Genomic DNA, 25,494 nt, shown 5'->3' on the forward strand with positions numbered 1-25,494 from the left:
CAGAGGGCGTATAACAGTTCCTCGGGGAACACGAGATATCACTTCTGTTTTACTTTATGACGCTTCTTCAGTTACTACGTACTGTGACCTTTCCGACAGAAAATTACGAATCCAGTCGCACTATTGACACTATACTCCATAGGTACGCAATATCATTAAAAGTCACTTGTGAGGAATAGTGTCAAAAGCGTTATGGAAATCTAGAAATATAGAACCAATTTGAAATCGCCAGTCGAGGGCACTCGGAAGAGTAAAGAGCCAGGTTTGTTGCACAAGAACAATATTTACTGAATCCGTGCTGTCTGTCTGTCAACGGATCATTTTCCTTGGCACAGCATATGTTAGAAAATCCTACTGCAAGTCGACGTCAGCGTTATGGATCCACAATTCATCGGATTACTCCTCTTTCCTTTCTTGAGTAACTGTGTGACCTGTGCAGCTTTCCAGTCTATAGGTACGGATCTTTCGTCGAGAAATTGATTAAATATGATTGTTAACTATGGAACTATTACATCAGCATATTTTGAAACGAATCTCATCCGTATACGATCTGGCTGAAGGACTTGCCTTTATTAAGTGATTTAAACTGTTTTGCTAACCGAAGATATCTTCTTGCACGTCACTCAAGCCGGCAGCAGTTTTTGATTCTTATACTGGAATACGCAATCCGTCTTCTGTGGTGAAGGAATTTCGGTACACTGTATTTAATAATTCCAATTCGGTGGTACCGTCTTCGGTAAAATTAGTATTGGTTGTGTCTTGCAGCTGGAGTACTTTACATGTGATCATAATCTCTTTCGATTTTCTGCAATATCCAGACAAAGTTCCATTGCCGAAACTATTAAAAGCGTCTCGCATTGAAGTTCGCGCTAAATTTAGAGCTAATATAAGACTTCGCCAGTCCTGGGGATTTTGTGTTCTTTAAAATCTGGCGTGCTATTTTCGTTGCTTCTGCAGCAGTGTTCTGATCTCTCTTGTGTACCATAGGTAGCCGGTTGAGTCTGTTATTATAGTAGTACGTGTCCCTGGCCACTCGCAGCTATGGGTCAGTCTAGTTAAATGCGAAAAAAGAAAAGAGAATCGACATCTTTCTAATATGTGTGGGAATTGGACATACTAATTTTACTAAGGTTTGAAGCTCCTCTTTTTGTTGTTCCTTGTTTGCGATTTAAAAACTGGGTTGTTTTGAAAATCAGCCTTATTCAAACATAATTAGTTTATTTTTGTATTTACCCAGACATGTTTGGGCACCAGTGTGTCGTCTTCAGTGGGTTAAATGTTTATTTCTGTAAAGTGCAAAATCGCATTTACAATAATTTAACTACTGTAGGCCTAAGAATTACGATTTGTGCAATTCGCTTTGTTTTGTTTAGACGCACACCTTAAAATTGCATCATTAACTGAACTGTATTATTATACACCGGTTTCAGTCCTCGTTTCCGTAGTTTTTTTTTTTTTTTTTTTTTTTTTTTTTTTTTTTTTTTTTTTTTGACAGCGTGTCATCTGCAAACTAGTCATGAAGAAAATTATTCCGTATTTTGTTTCGAGGGTAGAGGTCATGAACGTTTCTGTACTTACGTTTTTCGCCCTGTTTCGTGTCTCTAGTTCGTCTCTCGATCAACTCCTATTTATTGCATTGTTTTCACTCAGTTTTTCACAAATTTCCGTTCATTGCTTCACCTCACATACACTTTCACAAAATGTGGCGAAATGTGATCGGAACATACACTTCTGACAACATACTCAGTGAGAGGTGTTATGTTATTGTCGTTGCTCACTTGTCCATCGTTGGTCTTGTGCTTGTTGTTTCAATGTTTCGTCAGAACTGGTGTAGCGTGGCTGCTGGGGAGGGTAGAAAATATATATATATATATATATATATATATATATATATATATATATATATTATATATATGTGTGTGTGTGTGTGTGTGTGTGTGTGTGTGTGTGTCTGTGTGTGTGCGTGTGGAGAGAGGGAGTGGGGGAGGGAGGGAGGGAAGGAGGGAGGGAGGGAGGGAGGGAGGGAGGGAGAAGGAGGGAGGGGGGCAGAGAGAGAGAGAGAGAGAGAGAGAGAGAGAGAGAGAGAGAGAGAGAGGTGTGGGGGGGGGGGGGAGGGAAGCAAGAAAACAAAAGTTTTTTATATACTTTTTTATAGTCTGTTTGACTGTTATGTTTTTTGTGGGGAGTCGCCTCTGTGTAGTTCACTGAGTGTTCCAAACAGTGTTGTATTTTCTTTTAGGACTCTCTTTCCCTGTATTATTGCTTTTTCTGTGTGTAATTCTCCTTTACTGTGAGTTTTTGATAGACACTGCTGCTTTCTCTGAGGATCGTAAGATCAGTCTCCATGTTTTTTGGGTGGCGGTTTTCTCGTATTAGATGGTCTACAAAAGTTGAGTGTGTACTATCACTTCTTAGGGCTTTGAGGTGTTCGCAGTACCTCGTTTTGAAATTTCTGCATGCTTGGCCTATGTAGAACGACTGGCATGAACTACAGGTTAACTGATATATTCCAGCTTTGGAGAATTTGTCTACAGAGGTGTTCTTAGAGCTTAGATTCTCCTGTACTGTGTTATGTGTGCGGAACGATATTTGTAGCCCTTGCTTCTTCACTATGTTTCCCACTCTGTGGACATTTTTGTTACTGTATGTTAGTATGTGCCATGCTGTACTCTTCGTAAGGTGTTGCTAGTACCCTGTATTTGTCTGGAGTTTGTGTTCTTTTTTCTCTGTTGTGGCTGGTGATTTGTTGATGGTTTGTCCTCTTTTCATTTGCTTTTTAATTTTGTTTTCAGTTTGTTTATCATTTGTGTGTTGTACCCATTCTCTGTGGCTATTTAGTGCATCGTATTTAGTTCGTATGTGCAGCTGAGTTTGTCCAGTTGAGTTCTGTGTACCGTGTGACTGAAACTTGAGAGTCAGTGTGTGTGTGTGTGTGTGTGTGTGTGTGGGGGGGGGGGAGTTGATGTCAATGGTTGTAATGTGGCTGTAGTTTCCTGGAAATTCCAAAATGTTTGTTGTTGATTCTGCGTATTGTAATGTCTAAGAAATTTTTAATTGGATATACGTCTTAATCTGCTTCTACCCCTTCCTCCATCTCTGTCCATATACTCCCCCCCCCCCCCCAACTTTTCTTTCCACCTCTCTCTGTAATCCACACCTTGTGGTCTAGTGGGGTCGTTGTTGCCTCTGGGTCACGGGGTCCAGGTTTGATTCCCGTCCTGGTCTGGGTCAGTATTACTCACGTCATTTAATCATCATTTGAGGAATGTGGGGAGAATGAACTGTGAAAATATTAGGAATTTGTATGGGCGCTCTGACAACCACGCAGTTGAGCGCCCAACAAACCAAATATCGTCCCCATCACCTCTCTCCCTCAGTCTCCTCCTTTCCGCTCTGTATGACCATTTACTCATACCTCCAGTTCTTCTCCTATTGCTTCTCTCTCTCTGACCTTGGGCCTTGGTTATCGGAATTGCAAATTCACCTTCCGTAGTAGTATTCTAATTATAAGCCAATAAGCCATACATACAACTTTCTTATTTGCTGACTACATTGCGCGCGAGTGTGTGTGTGCGCGCAAGTGTGTATTCGAATACAGCGTTGTGTCAAAATTTGAAATCAATTGGTGAAGAACTTCCGAAGATTTAAGAATTTGCACAAACGACGATTTACATTTTTATTTATAAAGAGACAAATGTTCATTTGTTCAAAATCTTAAATCTCCAAAGTTCTTCACCGATAGCTTTGAAATTTTGACACAACGATCCATTCGAATGTGGTTTTTCATATACCTACGGGAGCATCATATGGTATATAAATATTCCGGTATATCTACAATGAAGAGCCAAAGAAACTGGTACACTTGCCTAATATCGTGTAGGGCCCCCTTCAGCACGCAGATGTGCCGCAACACGACGTGACATGGACTCGACTAATGTCTGAAGCAGTGCTGCTGGGAACTGACACCATGAATCCTGCAGGGCTGTCCATAAATCCCTAAGAGTAAGAGGCGGTGGAGATTTCTTCTGAGCAGCATGTTCCAAGGCATCCCAATTATGCTCAATAAAGTTCATGTTTGGGGAGTTCAGTAGCTGGGGAAGATTTAAATCCAGAAGAGTGTTCCTGGAGCCACTCTGTAGCAATTCTGGACGTGTAGGGTGTCGCATTGGCCTGCTGGGACTGCCCAAGTCAGTGGGAATGCACAATGTTCATCAATGGATGCAGGTGATCAGAGAGCATGCTTACGTACGCGTCACCCGTCATGGGTTCCATATAACTCCAATTGCACACTTCCCGTACCATTACAGAGCCTCCACTATCTTAAACAGTCCCCTGCCGACACGAAGGGTCCATGGATTCATGAAGTTGTCTCCATACCTGTACACGTCCTCCCGCTCAATACAATTTGAAACGAGACTCGTCTGACCAGGCAACATGTTTCCAGTCATCAACAGTCCAATGTCGGTGATGACGGGCCCAGACGAGGCGTAAAACTTGGTGTCATGCAGTCATTAAGGGTATACGAGTGGGCCTTCCACTCCGAAAGCCCATATCGATGATGTTTCGTTGAATGGTTCGCACACTGATAGTTGTTGATGGCCCAGCAGTGAAATCTGCAGCATTTTGCGGAAGGGTTCCACTTCTTTCATGTTGAACAATTCTCTTCAGTCGTCGCTGGTCCCGTTCTTGCAGGATCTTTCTCCGGCCGAAGCTTTGTCGGAGATTTGATGTTTTACCGGATTCCTGATATTCACGGTACACTAGCGAAATGGTCGTACAGGTGTAAGTAGACTGTATAGGTTTTCTTATTGGCAACGTTACGTAGCGCTCTGTATGAAAAGCACTGGCTGTGCTGTGTGCAGTCTGTGGCTAGTTTGCATTGTTGTCTGCCATTGTAGTGTTGGGCAGCTGGATGTGAACAGCGCGTAGCGTTGCGCAGTAGGAGGTGAGCCGCCATCAGTGGTGGATGTGGGGAGTGAGATGGCGGAGTTTTGAGAGCGAATGATCTGGACAGAGACAGCAAATTTGTAAGACTGGATGTCATGAGCTGATATATATTATGACTTTTTTACACTATTAAGGTAAATACATTGTTTGTTCTCTATCAAAATCTTTCATTTGCTAACTATGCCAATCAGTAGTTAGTGCCTTCAGTAGCTAGAATCTTTTATTTAGCTGGCAGTATTGGCGCTCGCTGTATTGCAGTAGTTCGAGTAACGAAGATTTTTGTGAGATAAGAATTCATGAAAGGTATAGGTTATTGTTAGTTAGGGTCATTCTTTTGTTGGGATTACTGAAAGTCAGATTGCATTGCGCTAAAAATATTGTGTGTCAGTTTAATCACAGTCATGTATAATTTTTCTAAGGGGACGTTTCACAGAAAAATCCCAACTTCATCGCTACCTCGGAGATGCTGTGTCCCATCGTTTGTGCACCGACTGTAACACCGCGTTCAAACTCGACCTTGAAAACCTGCCATTGTAGCAGCAATAGCCGATCTAACAACTAAGCCAGACGCTCGGTGTCTTATATAGGCGTTGCCGTCCGCAGCGCCATATTCTGCCTGTTTACATATCTCTGTATTTGAATACGCAGTCTTATACCAGTTTCTTTTGTGGTTCAGTGTATATAATTACATAATTACATTTTTATTTATCGTACCTTCAAAATTTCAGAGGAATCAGTGATGAAATTTCGGAGGTTTAAGATTTTGAACAGACGAACATGAGGTTTTTGCTAACAACGTATCCGCTTCATTATTCTATAAGTAAATTTATATGGCATATAGCGCTCAAGTAGGAGAAATACGCTAGTTGTCAAATACAACACTGTGTCAGAATTTCAAAGCAACTGATTAAGAACATTCGTAGATTTACGATTTTGAACAAACGGAGATTTACATTTTTATTTGTATATATTTGGTATAAATCTCTCCATTGCTGTAAATACTGTTTCTCTCAATTTAAGCCGCATCTGGTCTACCCTTACATAGTCAAATGGTTCAAATGGCTCTGAGCACTATGCGACTTAACTTCTGAGGTCATCAGTCTCCTAGAACTTGGAACTAATTAAACCTAACTAACCTAAGGACATCACACACATCCATGCCCGAGGCAGGATTCGAACCTGCGACCGTAGCGGTCGCTCGGCTCCAGACTGTAGCGCCCAGAACCGCACGGCCACTCCGGCCGGCTTACATAGTCAGATTGGGGAGTGGGGACTTAGGTATCCTTCGAGCGTATTTTTATCTGCTTGTTTAAACAGATACATTTTGCGTTTATCTTTGGAGGGTTTGGGTTTTTCGATATTCAGTCTCGCTACAATGACCTTGTGGTCACTAAGCCTTGTATCCATCATAATATTTCCTATTTGTTCGTGGTTATTTGTTGGTAAGAGGTCGGGTATACTTTCGCAACAATTTACTCTGCAATTGGGCTCCTCAACTAAGTGTTCCACACAATTTTCGGAAAAACCATTTAGTAACATTTCGGACGGTGTTTTATCCCTACCACCGGGTTTAAACACGTAATTTCGCAAACACATCGAGGGTAGATTGAGTTCACCATCAAGTATAATTATATGAGTAGCGTTTCAAATGAGTCTCACGTCTTCTTTGAACTGGTGAGCAACTGTATTATCCGAGTAGGGAGGTCGGTAAAAAGTGCCAATTATTAATTTACTCCGGTTGACAACCCACACCTAATCACTTATCTACTTCAATTTGGCCACAAGATACTCTACTTCTAACAGCAACAAACACGCCACCACCAACTTTATTTAATCTGTCCTTTCTGTACACCATCAGGTCCTCTGCAAAAATTTCGGCTGGACTTATTCTGGTTTTAGCCAGCTCTCAGTATTTGTAAGGATTTTTTACTTCAGTGCTTTCTGTTAGCTTCTGAATCTCTGATTCTTTCCCGACACAGCTGCGGAAATTTACTACTGTGACACCTATTGTTCCTATGCCTGCCAATGTCCCATGGCTGATCTGCACCCTTTGACACTAAAACCCTTTTTGATGTTTCCTGAGGGCCTCTAACCTAAAAACCGCCCGTGATATCCCTGCAGCCACTTCGCGTGTGCGGTGGATCCCTGACCTATTCATCGGGTCCGACATCCCAACACCCCAGCGCTACCGTTGGCAGCACAGTATTCGCCATATGGCGCTTAGTACCTTCGTACTTTCGCATTGTTCCTGCCTCTGTTAGATTTCAAGTAGTTGTTATTTGACTGAAATGTGACGTATTTTTTCATTGTCTGATTTACAGGAGCGGGTATGCAACACGTTTTCACGAGACCGACGGAAACGCGCTGTCCACAGGGTGCTCTGCAGCTCGCACGTGGTTCAGGAACCTCGTGCTGAGTAAACGTCGACGTCGCCTGCACAGGGCTTATATTTCAAATTGTGTTCCACCAGACCTGTGTACAGCTTAAGCTGCATACGAGATGATACGAGCCCGAATCTCAGAATATACTTACAATGGGCCCGAGCCTATTCGTTATCACTGATTTCGTCCGAAGTTACGGCATCTGCGGAGCGTTTAGAAAAAATAGCATGTTTAGCGCGGGTCGGACGGGGGATGAGCCATTTAGGTGAGCGTAAATTCGAGGCGGCGTTTGGGGCAGCGGGGAGAACACAGACTGGCAATCAGACTCGCCTTTTTTTGTTTTCAGCTTTTATGTTAATTACATTGAAATAAACCGGAATAATTATCAATGTACTGTATTTATAAATATTTTCACGAGACGCATAAAACAAAAGACCAAAAAATATGGTGTTGTAAATAAATTTCCGTGGAGAGACTGTAAAGCGCGCACGAGAACTTCGTATATAAATTGGATTCTTTTATTATTTTACAGTTAGTGATCTACACACGCACTGGTGGTATTCATGGCAAGAAAAGGGGAAGCAGTAATTTTCTCGGCATCTTGTACATGTTTTAATGCCGCATTTTTACGATTACATGGTTGTTCTAAAGTTACTATAGAAAGAAAAATCTGGTTTACATTGATAAAAGTTACTCTCCCGCCTGAAAACCAAGCACAACGCAAATATTGGCATTGGCAGCTGGCGATGTACAATGGAACTTATTTTGATGCAGTCTTCTCCATGGTCAAAATTAAAGGAATGGAACATGAAATCCTGCACTCTTTAATTACAATACCGTCACAAAATGTTACTTGTAGAGTGGTCTTGGAAGCTGTAAATATAAATCTATCTTGGAAATTAATTTGCCATTCCAAATTTTCCTATGAAAATAAAAAAAAGTTTTCGCATACATCCTCGACACCACGAACGTCAGATTACTGTCGTGTAACCTTTCCGCTAGCTGGGGAACACACTAACATACTGTAAATACTTTATGTCTCGCCTGAGAAACGCGCCTGGCCGTCTGCAGCTCCCACATCTGTTACTCTCACTTCTGGCCCAGTTCTGCGTGTAACACAAATGTGGACAAAATGCGTGATGACCAGACCTCGGATTTTAGGTAAAAACCTATTTTGTTCCTCATTAAATAAAGGCAATAAAAGTTGTAAATACAGGAATTATGCCAATTTATGATCGAAATACTTAATTTCAGGTTAGTAGCTGAATGTATGTAAATTTTAAGCATCCAATTAAATGAAATTTGTTTTTGATTAACATTCTCTCCAGGTCTTCCAATCTAAGAATTACGCAAATATTTTATCGAAAATTGTAATTTTATAGTACTAAAATACCTAATTTCTCTCTCATCTCTCTAATTTCTATCATCTTTCTATCTCATTTTTAAAAATCCTAAAAATACTTAATTTCCTGCTGTACATACACGAATTATGTCAATTTATGATCGAAAATGCTAGTTTTATAGCACCTAAAAATACTTAATTTCATGTTACAACGTGACTGTATCTAATTTTTAAAAGTCCAGTCAAATAAAATTTGTATGACTAAAACTACTCCTCTGGTCTTCCCGGCTACTTAGGAGACAGTAGTTGACTGGTAACTGGTTTGACTGCGCGCCTAGACGCCAGTCGTGGGTCAGGCGGCGTCAGCAGACGCCAGGCTGTTGCAGCCCGCCCCGCTCCGCAGAGCGTCGCCGCCCGCTGTGGACCGTCAAATGGGCCGGCAGGGCGCGGGGTGTGTGTGGGGGCCTCGTGGTCTGCCTCCGGAGCCCCCCTGCCCTGTCCTGTCGGAACGGCCTGCTTGAAACACCTGCGCTGTCCGCATTCACTCGGTCAGCGAGCTGCTTGAATATAGCGAAATGTTTCACAGCGACAGTGTGTTTGTGAAAAGTCAGGCATGCCGAAAGTAGCCAGCTCCAAATCATCTCCGATTCGTCAGTCGTTACAAGAATTTCCTGATTTCTCTACAGACGGGAGAGTTATTCACTGTTATGTGTGCAACGAAGACGTAAGTAAAATGTAAATTTTTTGTCTGCTACGCCCACTCACAGAGCAATGATGCCACAGTTTTTTCCCAACTCGGGCCAGACAAATGCGAATACATAAATATTGTTTCTAAACCCTTAATGTAGGTTAATTTTGATAAGTAGATCTCCTAAGTTAATTCGTCCACAATTTATTTCTCATTTCTTTTTGTTTCTAGGTACGTTCTTAAGAGAGGTCGCATTTAAGTCAACATGTTGCAGGGATTAAACACGAGGAAAATTGAAAAACTAAATCAAACTTGAAATTCGTTTTTGCTTGTTGCATTTGCTTTAGTTACAATCGTTTGTTCCATCTTGACCTGTGTCGAGCCATTGTTGCAGCAAACATACCATTCAGTGCAGTTGGAAAATTGCCAAGTCAAACGTTTTCTGGAGAAATACTATCGCCACAGCAATCCATCAGAATCCACACTGAGAAAAGACTGTTTAGATACTTTATATGAAAATACATTGAGCAGGATACGGGAAGACATAGGCGATTCATAAATGTGGATCTCTGTTGATGAGGCAACTGACACAGAACGTCAGTATGTGGCTAATTTGATTGTTGGAATGTTAGATCTTGACACTCGCTCTGTACGTCATCTGATCTGCAGCAACGAGATAAAGACTCGCCAGGAAACAACTGCTCACTTTGTTAATAAAGCCCTCAAATTACTGTTCCCTAACAGTCTGGATGAAAATAAAGTGCTTGTAATCTGCACTGATGCAGCTGCACACATGACTACTGCTGTCGAATTGTTGGAAGTATTTTACCCAGCCTTGCTCCGTATCACATGTCTTGCCCATGCCAGGAATCGTGTAGCGGAGACGATACGTCTCGAATTTCGACATGTAAATAAGCTAGTTTCACCCATCAAAAAGGTTTCTATTACAGTACCTACAAGAATCCAGTTATATCGAGAGGAACTTCCCAAGGTACCTTTTCCACCAGAACCCATACTTACTCGCTGGGGAACGTAGCTAGAGGCCGTGGAATGTTACAGCGTCATTTGGAAGATATTAAGAATATTGTTCTTAAATTGCGGGAGGAGGCAGAGAGCATTACTTCAGCTAAAGATCTTCTAAAGGACCCAACAATTTCCAACGACATTATATACATAAAATCTCATTATGCATTCTTGGTTCCTAGCTCTAGAGAGTTCAGGGAAACCAATCTACACGCAACGGCTACTGATAGAAGAGGTGAGAAACAAAAATCAACTTGGTCCAAGGTTCTATTGGTATGAAAGTTAGTGAGAAACTAAAGACAGTACTAAAAAAGCCGGACTGACCACCCTCTGCACAGTGGCTGACATCTTACAAGGTGAATCAAGGTGACAAGGGTATGCGGTCCCATTGCGCCTTATACCGTCAATTAAATATGCTTCGGTGACCTGTTGACGTGCAGCGCTCATTCTCGGCATATAAGACGCTGTTAAAAGACAAGAAATGCAGTTTCCTAACGGAAAATCTAGAGGTAGTGTTAGTTATTTACAGCGACTGTAATTATGGTCATGGACAAAATATGATGATTTCTGTCAATCTCTTCATGTTTCTAGACAATAAAACGTCAGATTTTGGTCACCTATTTTCTGATTTTTATAACCTGTTTTTGTAAGTGACAGAACCCCTTTTAAGTACCTAATTTAAGAGTTTTGGAACCTAAAAGTCCGTGGTCTAGTGATGACCCGCAGGCGCGCTCTCCTAATCAGTTAGGCAACGTCGTCAGCCGATTTGTGTATCTTGAGAGGAACTACTCACACAGTTTAAGTTTGCCTTTTTATATTAACAATGCGTTCCGGAATATTCTTGGCAAGACAATCAAAGTCCTAATGTCTGTATGAGTAAATCCAACCATGACGGTCCTGCCGCCTTATCCGGGTCATCAGCTTGCTTTGCCGGTTAATACAGTTAATGTCACGTACAAGTCACAAATTGTCGCGCAAACAAAACAGTACCCAATCATACAGGATGTTGAGGGTATAAGCGCAGATACTTCTACTGCGCAAAGAGGGGAAAGCAGAAAGGTGGAAGGATTATATAGAGGGTCTATACAAGGACGGGCAACGGCCTTGCCACAGTGGATACACCGGTTCCCGTGAGATCACCGAAGTTAAGCGCTGTCGGGCGTGGCCGGCACTTGGATGGGTGACCATCCAGCCGCCACGCGCTGTTGCCATTTTTCGGGGAGCACACAGCCTCGTGATGCCAATTGAGGAGCTACTCGACCGAATAGTAGCGGCTCAGGTCAAAGAGAACCATCATAACGACCGGGAGAGCGGCGTGCTGACCACACGCCCCCCCCCCCCCCCCTATCCGCATCCTCAACTGAGGATGACACGGCGGTCGGACAGTCCCAATGGGCCACTTCTGGGCTGAAGATGGAGTGAGTGCTATACAAGGACGATGTACTTGAGGACAATGTTATGGAAATGTAAGAGGAGGTAGATGAAAATGAGATGGGAGTGTTGATACTACGTGAAGAATTCGACAGCACTGAAAGACTTAAGTCGAAACAAGGCTCTGGGAGTAGTTAACATTCCATTAGAACTACTTACAACCTTGGGAGAACCAATTCTGACAAAACTATACCATCTGGTGAGCAAGATGTATGAGACAGGCGAAATACTCTCACACTTCAAGAAGAATATAATAATTCCAATCCCAAAGAAAGCAGGTGTTGACAGATGTGAAAATTACCGAACTATCATTTTAATAAGCCACGGCTGCAAAATACTAACGCGAATTCTTTACAGACGAATGGAAAAACTGGTAGAAGCCGACCTCGGCGAAGGTCACTTCGAATTCCGTATGGAACACGTGAGGCAATACTGACCCTACGGCTTATCTTAGAAGCTAGATTAAGGAAAGGCAAACCTACATTTCTGGCATTTGTAGACTTAGAGAAAGCTTTTGAAAATTCTGAAGGTGGCAGGGGTAAAATACGGGGAGCGAAAGGCTATTTACAATTTGTACAGAAATCAGATGGCAGTTATTAGAGTCGAGGGGAATGAAAGGGAAGCAGTGGTTGGGAAGGGAGTGAGACAGGGTTGTAGCCTCTCCCCGATGTTATTCAATCTGTACATTGAGCAAGCAGTAAAGGAAACAAAAGAAAAATTCGGAGTAGAAATTAAAATCCATGGAGAAGAAATAAAATCTTCGAGATCCGCCGATGACATTGTAATTCTGTCAGAGACATCTAAGGACCTGGAAGAGCAGTTGAACGGAATGGACAGTGTCTTGAAAGGAGGATATAAGATGATCAACAACAAAAGCAAAACGAGGATAATGGAATATACTCGAATTAAGACGGGTAATGCTGAAGGAATTAGATTAGGAAATGTGACACTTAAAGTAGTAAAGGAGTTTTGCTATTTGGGGAGCAAAATAACTGATGATGGTCAAAGAGAAGATATAAAATGTAGACTGGCAATGGCAAGGAAAACATTTCTGAAGAAGAGAAATTTGTTAACATCGAGTATTGATTTAAGTGTCAGGAAGTCGTTTCTGAAAGTATTTGTGTGGAGTGTAGCCATGTATGGAAGTCAAACATGTACGATAAATACACTCCTGGAAATGGAAAAAAGAACACATTGACACCGGTGTGTCAGACCCACCATACTTGCTCCGGACACTGCGAGAGGGCTGTACAAGCAATGATCACACGCACGGCACAGCGGACACACCAGGTGTTGGCCGTCGAATGGCGCTAGCTGCGCAGCATTTATGCACCGCCGCCGTCAGTGTCAGCCAGTTTGCCGTGGCATACGGAGCTCCATCGCAGTCTTTAACACTGGTAGCATGCCGCGACAGCGCGGACGTGAACCGTATGTGCAGTTGACGGACTTTGAGCGAGGGCGTATAGTGGGCATGCGGGAGGCCGGGTGGACGTACCGCCGAATTGCTCAACACGTGGGGCGTGAGGTCTCCACAGTACATCGATGTTGTCGCCAGTGGTCGGCGGAAGGTGCACGTGCCCGTCGACCTGGGACCGGACCGCAGCGACGCACGGATGCACGCCAAGACCGTAGGATCCTACGCAGTGCCGTAGGGGACCGCACCGCCACTTCCCAGCAAATTAGGGACACTGTTGCTCCTGGGGTATCGGCGAGGACCATTCGCAACCGTTTCCATGAAGCTGGGCTACGGTCCCGCACACCGTTAGGCCGTCTTCCGCTCACGCCCCAACATCGTGCAGCCCGCCTCCAGTGGTGTCGCGACAGGCGTGAATGGAGGGACGAATGGAGACGTGTCGTCTTCAGCGATGAGAGTCGCTTCTGCCTTGGTGCCAACGATGGTCGTATGCGTGTTTGGCGCCGTGCAGGTGAGCGCCACAATCAGGACTGCATACGACCGAGGCACACAGGGCCAACACCTAGCATCATGGTGTGGGGAGCGATCTCCTACACTGGCCGTACACCACTGGTGATCGTCGAGGGGACACTGAATAGTGCACGGTACATCCAAACCGTCATCGAACCCATCGTTCTACCATTCCTAGACCGGCAAGGGAACTTGCTGTTCCAACAGGACAATGCACGTCCGCATGTATCCCGTGCCACCCAACGTGCTCTAGAAGGTGTAAGTCAACTACCCTGGCCAGCAAGATCTCCGGATCTGTCCCCCATTGAGCATGTTTGGGACTGGATGAAGCGTCGTCTCACGCGGTCTGCAAGTCCAGCACGAACGCTGGTCCAACTGAGGCGCCAGGTGGAAATGGCATGGCAAGCCGTTCCACAGGACTACATCCAGCATCTCTACGATCGTCTCCATGGGAGAATAGCAGCCTGTATTGCTGCGAAAGGTGGATATACACTGTACTAGTGCCGACATTGTGCATGCTCTGTTGCCTGTGCCTATGTGCCTGTGGTTCTGTCAGTGTGATCATGTGATGTATCTGACCCCAGGTATGTGTCAATAAAGTTTCCCCTTCCTGGGACAATGAATTCACGGTGTTCTTATTTCAATTTCCAGGAGTGTAGTTTAGACAAGAAGAGAATAGAAGCTTTCGAAATGTGGTGCTACAGAAGAATGCTGAAGATTAGATGGGTAGATCACATAACTAATGAGGAGGTATTGAATATAACTGGGGAGAAGAGGACTTTGTGGCACAACTTGACCAGAAGAAGGGATCGGTTGGTAGGACATGTTCTGAGGCATCAGGGGATCTTCAATTTAGTACTGGAGGGCAGCGTGGAGGGTAAACATCGGGAGGGAGACCAAGAGATGAATACTCTAAGCAGATTCAGAAGGATGTAGGCTGCAGTAGGTACTGGGAGATGAAGAAGCTTGCACAGGATAGAGTAGCATGGAGAGCTGCATCAAAACAGTCTTAGGACTGAAGACCACAACAACAACAACAACAACAACACCAATTACAGGTACTAGGAGTAGTATGTTTGTAGGTTCGCTAATAGCTCTAAGTACGTGTGGCGGCAAGAGCAAGTCGTTAGTTCTTATTTTGCTCTGGACGGCAGGTCGGGTGCTGAAGCGTGGACGAAAAACGGTTAGCCTATACTGCCAGGAATCATCCACTACACGGTGTAGAAAACATCAGGTAGGAAATCACGTGACGTCTTTGCATGAAGCCTGTTCGACGGAGAGAAGAAACAGCTCACACACTGAAGTGAGTACATTTGACTGCGTGGCTGTACCTTAGAAGTGACATAAGAAGCTGTGCCGCTGTTCCAGGTGGTTTAATTTTGGCAGACACTGCGAATCCAGGTCACACAGCGCACAGTGCGTAAGAAAAAAGAGCAACATAAAAGCGAATTCCTGACGATATTATGAACTGACGTGTGAACTAAAGGTTTTACAAATTTCTGGTTTGTCGTTTGTAACGCTGACCTGAAACTGTGAGAGTTATTTACAATTTTTTCGCCACGTTTTAAAGCTTCATGTCAATGCATACCGAGCCGCGATAATTGTGCAGCAACGTCTGGTCAAACTGCATCCAGCAGAAGAAATAATCTTTACCTTCCAACAAAGTTTTGTTAACTAGCGTCGTTGTTCGCAATGTTGCGCGAAAAAAGCTAAACAGTTGGTTAGGAGCCCTTACGAAACGCAGACGTGCCGACTCGAGTACATTTCGAGGAACAGGGAACGAAGTTGCTCCCCTCTCGAGACTTTAGTTCGATCATGCACGTCGTGTTTACAGTACACGTGAACATTCCTTGTCTTGAAATTGATTATGCTCTTTAGGATACTGGGGTTCTTCGAAACATAACGTGGCTTTAAATTTTTAGAAATACACAAGTTTCGACAATATGCAAAGCGTTCTGTGATCAGTAATTATTTTTTGTTGGTTGTAGATTTTATTATTTGTATCATAATCTACATGTTACAGAACTTGTGAATAATTACTGGAATGAATAAGTTAATTAAACGAATGTACTAACCATGACAGGCCGACTGGAGAAGAATATCGAGAGAGAATGGTGAGCGCCAATGAAGTCAGCAGTCCGACTATTTTGTGGACAGGTAGCGGCATGTGCTCCGTTTTTGAATTCGTGAATTACGGCAACGACCTTCGAACTACTACATAATATGTCGATTTGCCAACAAGATGAACAGTCTTGTCCTTTTTTCGACATCCGGAAGAAGGGAGCTTTGGAATAAAAAAATTGCAAGAAAAATAAACGAAATGAGTTTACAACCAGTTAGTTCTGCAGGCAGATAAACTGCGTCAGCAGTAATAAAAAAACAACGATGTGGAAAAGATACAGTCTGATGACATCGTACCGAGGCAGGCAGTGCTCACGTCAACACTTTCAAGAGCAACGCAGATGGGGGAAGCGTCGCCAAATATGTGAGCTGGCAGAAATGGGAAAAACGATGGCCGGACGTAGCCCAGTTACCGGGGAATTTGCGCTCTTTTTTATTTTTTTTATTCTCCTCCTCCGGAGGTTGTCGTAGCGGGAAACATCTGCAAGTGAAAGTCTGGTTAGGCGGAAAAGTTTTTCTCTGCTAACGAGGGCCGGGGGTAGCCTTCAGGTGGTGCCGGGGGGGGGGGGGGGGGGCGCAGGGAGGACGCGGTGCTGGGCAGAATAAAACACGGCCCTCAGTAACTGCGTCGACTGTTCGTTGTTGGCTTCTCCTGAGAGAACACCGTCTGCCGCCGTGTTTCCTTTCTAATGAGTACTGGCCGCCGTAACGATGACATTCCTACCGATGAAAAGGTGTCACAGCTGTATCGGGTGGCTCAATAAGTAAGGCAACCACAACTCCGTCTCTGTCTTCCTGCTGTGCCGGCTGCACTGATTTGGCAAATCCGTTTTATTTTAACTTTGGGGCTAGACGTCGTTCCTGCTGCTACAGTTCTTCTGTTAACCTAGGGCCTTCCTCACACGGGCCGTCTTTCTCGTCGTGAAGCGCTCTGAATGTGGCTGGCGCACACTCAGAAGCGAGCTAGAATAAGCTGTGTCATCACACGGGAGGTGACGTGCTCCTCAACGTGATCTGCGCCCACAGGGCTCCCCAGCGGCAGTTGTCGGTTGCACCTGGCGCGCACACCGCACAGTTTGTTTACGAAAACGAACGTTAGCTCTATTAAAATGCAATATCCTCCCTTGTTTGTGTACTACCGAAGTTGTTCTGTCTTTAGTACACATAAATAACAGTTTGAATGGCTGTGAGCAGGGTAAAAAAAAAAACCAAGAAGAAAAGTTCCATGTCCAGTCGGTAACTTCACCAGCTTCAGAACTTCTATTACAAACAGTTCAGTACAAATTTACAATAGTCGTCCACATAAGATAAAAAATATTCCATCATTCTCTCCCTTTACTAAAACCCATAGGGCATTCTTATTATGACATTGCTTGCACTCGATAGCAAAATATTTAGAACATGTGAAATAGAAGTCTCGAAACAAGAAAGCACAAAATCTCGTACTGTAAGTACAACACGCTCTCTTGTAGGAGAAACAACTATTCACAGCAACATTAGGGCTAAATTTTCTGCTTCCACTCGAATAGCTGAGGTTGCTAACGCACCCGCTTCCAGAACCCGGGGAAGCGAGCCATTCGGAGATCCAATCGGCCTCACGGATTAACGGCGAGAACTGGTCAGCTGGCCAGCCGGGATGTGGTTTTTAGGTTGATTTCGACATCCCACTATGTGAATACCAGGCTGGTACCCTTGCCTCAGATGCACACTACACAACGTGTGTGTGTGTGTGTGTGTGTGTGTGTGTGTGTGTGCGTGTGCGCGTGTGTGTGTGCGCGTGTGTGTGTGCGTGTGTGTGTGTGTGCGTGCGTGCGTGTGTGTGTGCGTGTGCGTGCGTGCGTGCATTCCTTCATGTACGCTTGTATTTTCGTGTTCATGCACACAGTTATAGTTAATATTTGTAAAAGAATTAAGTATCGCATAGTCTGGAAGGTTTTGGATGAGTAAACAAATATTCAATTGTCGGCGAATTAGGCGTTAATGTAGACGGTAGTGTTGTAACTCATCGGTCCACATTTCCCAGCACGATCCGACGCACAAACTACTCAGCCCCAGAGTGAGAGTGCTCTTTTTAAGTGTGGAAGATTGCAGAAGGTGCTTCCATTAAATTTATAAGAAAGTGTCAGAATCTTTTACAAAAGACGATTGTGAATAAAAAAATACACGCAGCTCTCAGAGCTCTTGACAGCGTCGCTGCCCACTACATTACAACCAGCAGATGGCAGATCGTCTTACCACATCCTCAAAGCTTCAGTTACCATTACGTCATTAGCTGATGTTCAGTTATAACAAGCCGTAACAAAAACGATGCATATTTGTCAATCTTCAACGCCTGGAACCTTGAAATAAAATACTTTCATAGCATGGAGCTGTAAAGCTAAAAACCAAATACGAAAAACTTACACCCACCAATATGTCGTTTCTCTTCAGTGTTTTATAACTATTCCCACAAAAAAATCCGGATGACTGCAAATAGCACTATTTGCAATAGGGTTCTGTACAAAGTTAATTATGTATATAGACAGTTCATCCATCACGGAAATCGAGAAAATCGACATCACCTATTGTCGTGTTCCCCTGGAAATCGAGAGAATCGACATCACCAATTGTCGTGTCCCACTGACAAGTCCTGAGAGGGAGTGGAAGGACTGCAAGAATACGCGTCAAAGACGTTACTTGGCAGGAGGTCTCGTGGTCGTGGGCTGCCTTCTGTGCACCTGCTCCGCTGAAAAGAGGGCTGTAGGGTGAGTTGGAATACGGAACTCGGCTGGGATCTCAGGGTACGCTGGATGCAACCATAAATCATTGCGTGAGGATATTGTCTACTGTAAGGACGCCTGGCACATCCGTTTTATACTCGTAAACAGTTCTATATACAAAGTCTACATATTGCCTTCTTAATAGTGTAACTTCTCATAGCTCCCTGAGTCTAAGTCCCAATATACCAGAGGAGGACGCACCAGACTAAGTGTTGACTACATGGAAATGAGTCTAAGTCTCCTCGCGGTTACGCAGCACTGCCCTACAATCTCACAGCATCGTAACTCCAGCTAAGCCATATCTGACTGGCTGACGAGGTGCTCCATCATTTCCATCACTGACGTCACTCCACCACTGCCCCAACACTATGGTGGCCAGCCTTTTTATAGGCGGTAGTGCAGCCGGCACCACTTGTTCCAGAAGTTTCCACTACTCTCGAGCATTGCGTGCGTGTCACGTGGCAGCACGTGAGGCCTGCGTGAGGAGCAGACCGTACTCCGCTGTGTGCAACGGTTGCGGCTTGTAACGGCTCTCGAGCATAGTCCGCTCTCGTTAGAAGAGTAAACATTACACGTAAGCTACGTCCGGTCACGTCCGCCTCGCTGGTAGCAAGAATTTCCAGGCCTACATCTTACTCAATATTCAACCCCGTTTTCTATCATTCGCGAGAAATGTAGTGTTCGTGACCAACAATAAATACTTATGACAACCCTATGGTCAAATCTTTGACAGTGTAGTAGGGAAGCTTTTAGCGAAGATCTTTCATAAAGGTTAGAGCGGTGGCCGTTGTTTACATTTCGCCTCGCTCGATTTTGTGCATTTAAGCTATAAAATGATGAAGAATTTTTGGTTCAAATGCTTCAAATGGCTCTGAGCACTATGGGACTTAACAGCTGCGGTCATCAGTCCCCTAGAACTTAGAACTACTTAAACCTAACTATCCTAAGGACATCACACACATCCATGCCCGAGGCAGGATTCGAACCTGCGACCGTAGCAGTCGCGCGGTTCCGGACTGAGCGCCTAGAACCGCGAGACCACCGCGGCCGGCAAGAATTTTTCGTGTGTCGCTACAAACACAGTAATCATTGCAAAGTATGAACAGTACGAAATTATTCATAACGCAAAGCACGCTGACTACAAAAACCGTAATAGCTGGATGAAATGCTACAAAGAAACAGTCGCAACAAGCAGCTGCATTAGAAGTTGGTGGCGCGCGAGGTGGCCACGCGGTCCGGGGCGCCTTGCCACAGTTCGCGCTGCTACCCCCGGCGGAGGTACGAATCCACCCTCGGGCATTGGTGTGTCTGTCGTCCTTACCGTAAGTAAGTTTAAATTAGATTAAGTAGTGTGTAAGCGTAGGGACCGATGACCACGAATTCCCAATTAGAAGTTTTAGTATTGTGGAGGATGTTAAGCTCACCTTTAAAAAGAAAGGATGTGGAAGGAGATGTGTAAAGCCAAGTGTATTCAGAGTGCACATAAATGAAACAAACGTATTTATTATACTACAAATAACCTACTTAACCTTGATAAATTACTCCTTACGCGATTTATATATTGGTTCATATGTTTCTGGAATAATACGTAAAGTGGTACAGTGAGGGATTCCAGTACTGCAATATATTACAAGCAAGAGCGCCTCTCTCCTAAGTCCTCACCTAACCATGCGAGCATTTCGACCTGAGTGAGACAGGACGGCAGCCTTGTGGCTGACTTCTGCTGCGCCTCTTGTACCAGTGTGACCTGTGCTTTAACGCAACGACCAGGCACGGTTTTTTGTTCTAGGTATCTACAGTACATTGCAGTTAAAATCCGCATAATCGGTACAGATACTACTGACTCTATCGGGGCGAGAGTGTTGTCCACTTCGAACGATTTCAGTAGTTGCTCTCCGCCACTTGCTAATTTTGAAATACTTTTACTGGTATATGTTCTGTTTTCCGTCGTGTATTCCATCTTCGCTGTGTTTTCTTTTTTTGGTTGTAATTACTAAGGATCACTTCTAACGCAATACAGAATTGTCAGCTGAGTTAGACCCTCGTATTTACCCAAACTGTACCATAGGTGCCCGCCTGGTTGGCCGTGCGGTCTAACGCACGGATTTCCGTGCGGGAAGGAGCGCCGGTCCCCGGCTCGAATCCGCTCGGCGGATTTGTGTCGAGGTCCGGTGATCCGGCCAGTCTGTGGATAGTTTTTAGGCGGTTTTCCATCTGCCTCGGAAAATGCGGGCTGGTTCCCCTTATTCCGCCTCAGCTACACTATGTCGGCGATTGCTGCGCAAACAAGTTCTCCACGTACGCGTACACCACCATTACTCTACCACGCAAACATAGGGGTTACACTCGTCTGGTGTGAGACTTTCCCTGGGGTGTCCACCGGTGGCCGAACCGCACAATAACCCTGGGTTCGGTGTGGGGCGGCGGAGGGGTGAAGTGGACTGCGGTAGTCGTCGTGGTGTTGTGGACCACTGAGGCTGCGGCGGGGACGGAACCTCTCCGTCGTTTCTAGGTCCCCGGTTAACAAAACATAACATCACATAGGTCCTTCGAACAAAGAACTGTGTCCAGTGGTTCGAAGAAAGCGCAGGTCACATTTTTCTATGAGAAGATGATGCGTAACAGTACCGTCCAATCTGAGTGACATCTACCCGTTCTACAACCGTGAAACAACCCGAATTCAAACATAATTATCTATTTCGACTCAATGCAAATAAGCATGGATTGTGAAAACAGCGGTCGCACGAAACCACACTCCTACTTTTCTCAAGGAGCATCCACGAAGCTACGGATCAAAACAGTCTTCACTTCCAAAAAGCATTCATTTGTACCATAAAATGTCCGTTCCTGAGTGTACTATCATAAGGAGCGCAAACAGAAATTTATAATGGTATTAAACAGGTCCTGGTAGCGAAGAGGTAGTGAGTTATCTTGAATGGAGAACCATGGACAGTTGAACAAGCAAATTCACACGAGACCCACAGAAGTGTACTGTGACCGTTACCAATCAGTCTGTGCTTTAATAAGTTGGTGGACAGGTGGCGTACGAGGTATCTATAATCTAGAAGTCTATGAAAAAAACGTGCAAATATCTAGATACATTTCTCTGAGACGTCACCAATGTGTAAACGTTGTATGTGCTTCACAAAATGCTAAAACATATTACCAGTGAGTCACAGTTGGAATCCGTCAACTCATTCGAGTACTTGGGTGTAACAACTTACGGCGATCGGAAATAGAATGATCACATAGGCTCTGTCGCACGTAAAATAGGTGGCAAACTTCAGATGCGTAACGGAAAAATTCACTCAACAGAGACTGCTTACGTAAGGCTCGTGCGCCCCATGTCAGAATATTGCTCAGGTGTTTGGCACCCATTCGAACCAGAATTAACAGGGCGCACTGACCATACAGAAAGATGGATGGTATGAACCGTACAGATTTGATTGCCTCCTGGGAAAGAGTCACGAAAATCCTGGAAATCCTTAACTTTCAGGCGCTTGAAGCTTGGCGCCAGGTATCTGCCGAAAAGCTACTTCTAAAGATTCAGGAGCTTGTACTAGCGAGGGAAATTCATCGTCGCAGCCCAACTCACATTTAGTAAATAAGATGGCCTACCGGATAACCCGTCAAAAACTGAACACAAATCAAGCAAAAAAACAGGAAGAAAGTATATACATATATACATATACATTATTTTACAGGGTGGTCCATTGATCGTGACCGGCCCAAATATCTCACGAAATAAGCGTCAAACAAAAAAACTACAAAGAACGAAACTTGTCGAGCTTGAAGTGGGAAACCAGATGGCGCTATGGTTGGCTCGCTAGATGGAGCTGCCATAGGTCAAACGGCTATCAAAACGTTTTTTTAAATAGGAACCCCCATTTTTATTACATATTCGTGTAGTACGTAAAGAAATATGAATGTTTTAGTTGGACCACTTTTTTCGCTTTGTTATAGATGGCGCTGTAATAGTCACAAACATATGGCTAACAATTTTAGACGAACAGTTGGTAACAGGTAGATTTTTTAAATTAAAAGACAGAACGTAGCTACGTTTGAACATTTTATTTCGGTTGTTCCAATGTGATACATGTACCTTTGTGAACTTATCGTTTCTGAGAACGCAAGTTGTTACAGCGTGATTACCTGTAAATACCACATTAATTAAATAAATGCTCAAAATGATGACCGTCAACCTCAATGCATTTGGCAATACGTGTAACGACATTCCTAGTAGTTCGCCTTCCGTAATTTTCGCACATGAATTGACAATGCGCTGACGCATGATATCAGGCGTTGTCGGTGGATCACGATATCAAATATCCTTCAACTTTCCCCACAGAAAGAAATCCGGGGACGTCAGACCCGGTGAGCGTGCGGGCCATCCACCAATCCACCTGTCATGAAATATGCTATTCAATATCTCTTCAACCGCACGCGACCTATGTGCCGGACATCCATAATGTTGGAAGTACATCGCCATTCTCTCACTGAAACGCGTACGCAGCGATGGTGAGGCATAACAATCTCTGACCAGAGAGCATAGAGTTCAGTTCTGCTGCGAGAGAGTTAGTAGCGAGCCGCGAGAGTAGGCAGTCGGTTGCGAGTTTACAGTGCAGTTGCATGTAAGCAGTCAGTGCTGGTAGCGCGCGAGAGATAGTCGAGTTGTGTGACGAGTCGGCGGGCGCGGACATGGCTCTGGTCAAGATTCAGGACGAGGTATATTTTTAAATAAGGTAATGAAGCAGCTTTGCGCTCAGCTAATAATGTATTGTAATGGATCTTAAGTGTAATTAATTTGTTCATGAATTGCCCCAATAATAATTTGTTTTCAAACTAAGCATTTTTAACAAACAATCCTTTTTTGCAATAATATTTCCCTTGCATTTCCTTAAAGAAAAGTTTCCCTTAAATTAAAAAAAATATATATATTTGCGATGCATTTCCTCCAAGCTATGGCGAAAAATAAGAGCAGATGCAGTTTTATTGAGGTAAGAATTTGAGTTTAATCAGGGCCTAAAGATCGACATTTCGGTCTATTTGTGTTTTCATTGTCACTGAGATTTTATTCATTTATTGAATTGACTTACATTTTTGTAGGGAGGTTATACATGGCTCAGATTGTTAGTTCTCATTTAATTGTCATTGTCAATAAATTATTTTATTTGCTGGGAGGTTGCACTAGGTTCTATTCTTGTTAAAATTCAAATTATTGTCTTTCTACATTTTTGTGGGGAGGTTACACTTGGCTCTATGTCCAAGGTTACACTTAGCACGATTGTAATTGTCGTTTCAAATTATTGCCATTATAAGAAAATTTTGTGGGAAGGTTTCACTTGGCGACCCTGCCAGGATTGTATTTCGTTGAGAATCTTCTGAAAAGTAGTCAGAAATCTGCTCTTATGTGCTTTAATATAATCAGCATTTGGCGCAACGCTTTTATTAATTTTGTGACTTTCTTTCCTCAGATCATCGGCAATTCGTTGTTCTGTTGTATTTGTGTGTTGCTTTTGCATTGTGCTTATTTCTTTTGTGAATAATTGTGACTATTGTAAAAATGCCGCGAAAGACTGTGAATAGTGTATCGCGAGGTATTATGAATGAAATTACCGACTTAAACAACGTGACCGATAGTAATTGTGACACACAGTGTAATGATGACAATTCACTGTATATTGACAATCATCCTAATGATGAACAAGCGAACTCAATTGTGTCCTCTGTCAATTTGACGACAATTGATGACACGGGGCGCTCTGTTGCAATGAGTGCTGCCCAGATTAACACACCCGGTTTGCTGGATTTACGTGATGAACAGATAAATTTTTCCAATGAAAATGAACAGGATACTCAAAGTACGACTGATCTATTTAATTCCGAAATAGTGTCTGACAGTGTACATCCGACTGATAAACCTTTTTGTAAATTACAGAACAAATGGTCACACAAAACGCGACAATCGCAGATACACCATCAAACAGTACAGAGAATGGAGCAGGTAATTTAGGCTTGGATCAAATTATGGCACTATTACTACAACGGGTTAATAAAATTAATGAAAAACAAGACAATAATAATGAAGATCTCAAACAACTTAGTGAACAGAACAGACAGTTAAATGAAAAATTAGACAACAATTCCAGACAGTTAAATGAAAAATTAGACAACAATTCCAGACAGCTTAGCGAGCAGATTGCAGCCGTTGCCGCGCAGTGTCATGACACTAAGGAACAGTTACGCGAGGAAATTGAGGCTTGTTCAAAGAAAAGTAGCGAAGAAATTAGATCTGTTGCTCAAGAATTAAGGGATATGCAAACAGTTACAACAGAGACACTTGGAGAGGAAATTAGCGCAGTCGGTAAACAATGCTCTGAAAAGGCTACACAATTACGCGACGAGTTTAAAGCAATGACAGCAGAACTTTCGCGCACAATGGATGAAAGGATTGACGCGAAATTCGACCAACAGAACACTCAAATTGACGAGCGTTTTAATCACCACATAGAAAACAGTAATACGCGTTTCCGCAAATTTATTCAGGATCAAAATAAAGTAAAACGTCAGGTAATGGAAACAATCACTGCACAGAGACAGGAAGACAAACGTAAATTGTTCGCGAAAGCGAAGACATACGTAGACAACAATGTTGCTACAGTGTCCGACGAAATTAATACCTTCAAACAGTCAAACACAGAATTACGTGACGAAATTTCTGATTTTAAATTAAAAACAGACACATACACAACAGATTTTCAAACAGTGACCGACAGACTCGAACAATTAGAACTAACACAGGATTCCGATGTCGTCAAAGCTGACGTTAAAAAATTGAACGAAACTACACGTAAATTGCAAAAACAGATTAATGCCAC

The 25,494-nt window shown here is 43.6% G+C and overlaps 1 protein-coding gene and 1 pseudogene across 1 annotated transcript in view; one reads left to right on the forward strand and one right to left on the reverse strand.

The window, feature by feature from the left end:
* LOC126176013 (GTP-binding protein GEM-like) overlaps positions 1 to 25,494 on the reverse strand; it is a 540,057-nt gene that overhangs the window by 277,661 nt on the left and 236,902 nt on the right. The window lies entirely within an intron of this gene.
* Positions 11,476 to 11,592, forward strand: LOC126177523 (5S ribosomal RNA; annotated as a pseudogene).

Source organism: Schistocerca cancellata, chromosome 3 (assembly GCF_023864275.1).
Source record: "Schistocerca cancellata isolate TAMUIC-IGC-003103 chromosome 3, iqSchCanc2.1, whole genome shotgun sequence".
In the NCBI taxonomy this organism is placed as follows: domain Eukaryota; kingdom Metazoa; phylum Arthropoda; class Insecta; order Orthoptera; family Acrididae; genus Schistocerca; species Schistocerca cancellata.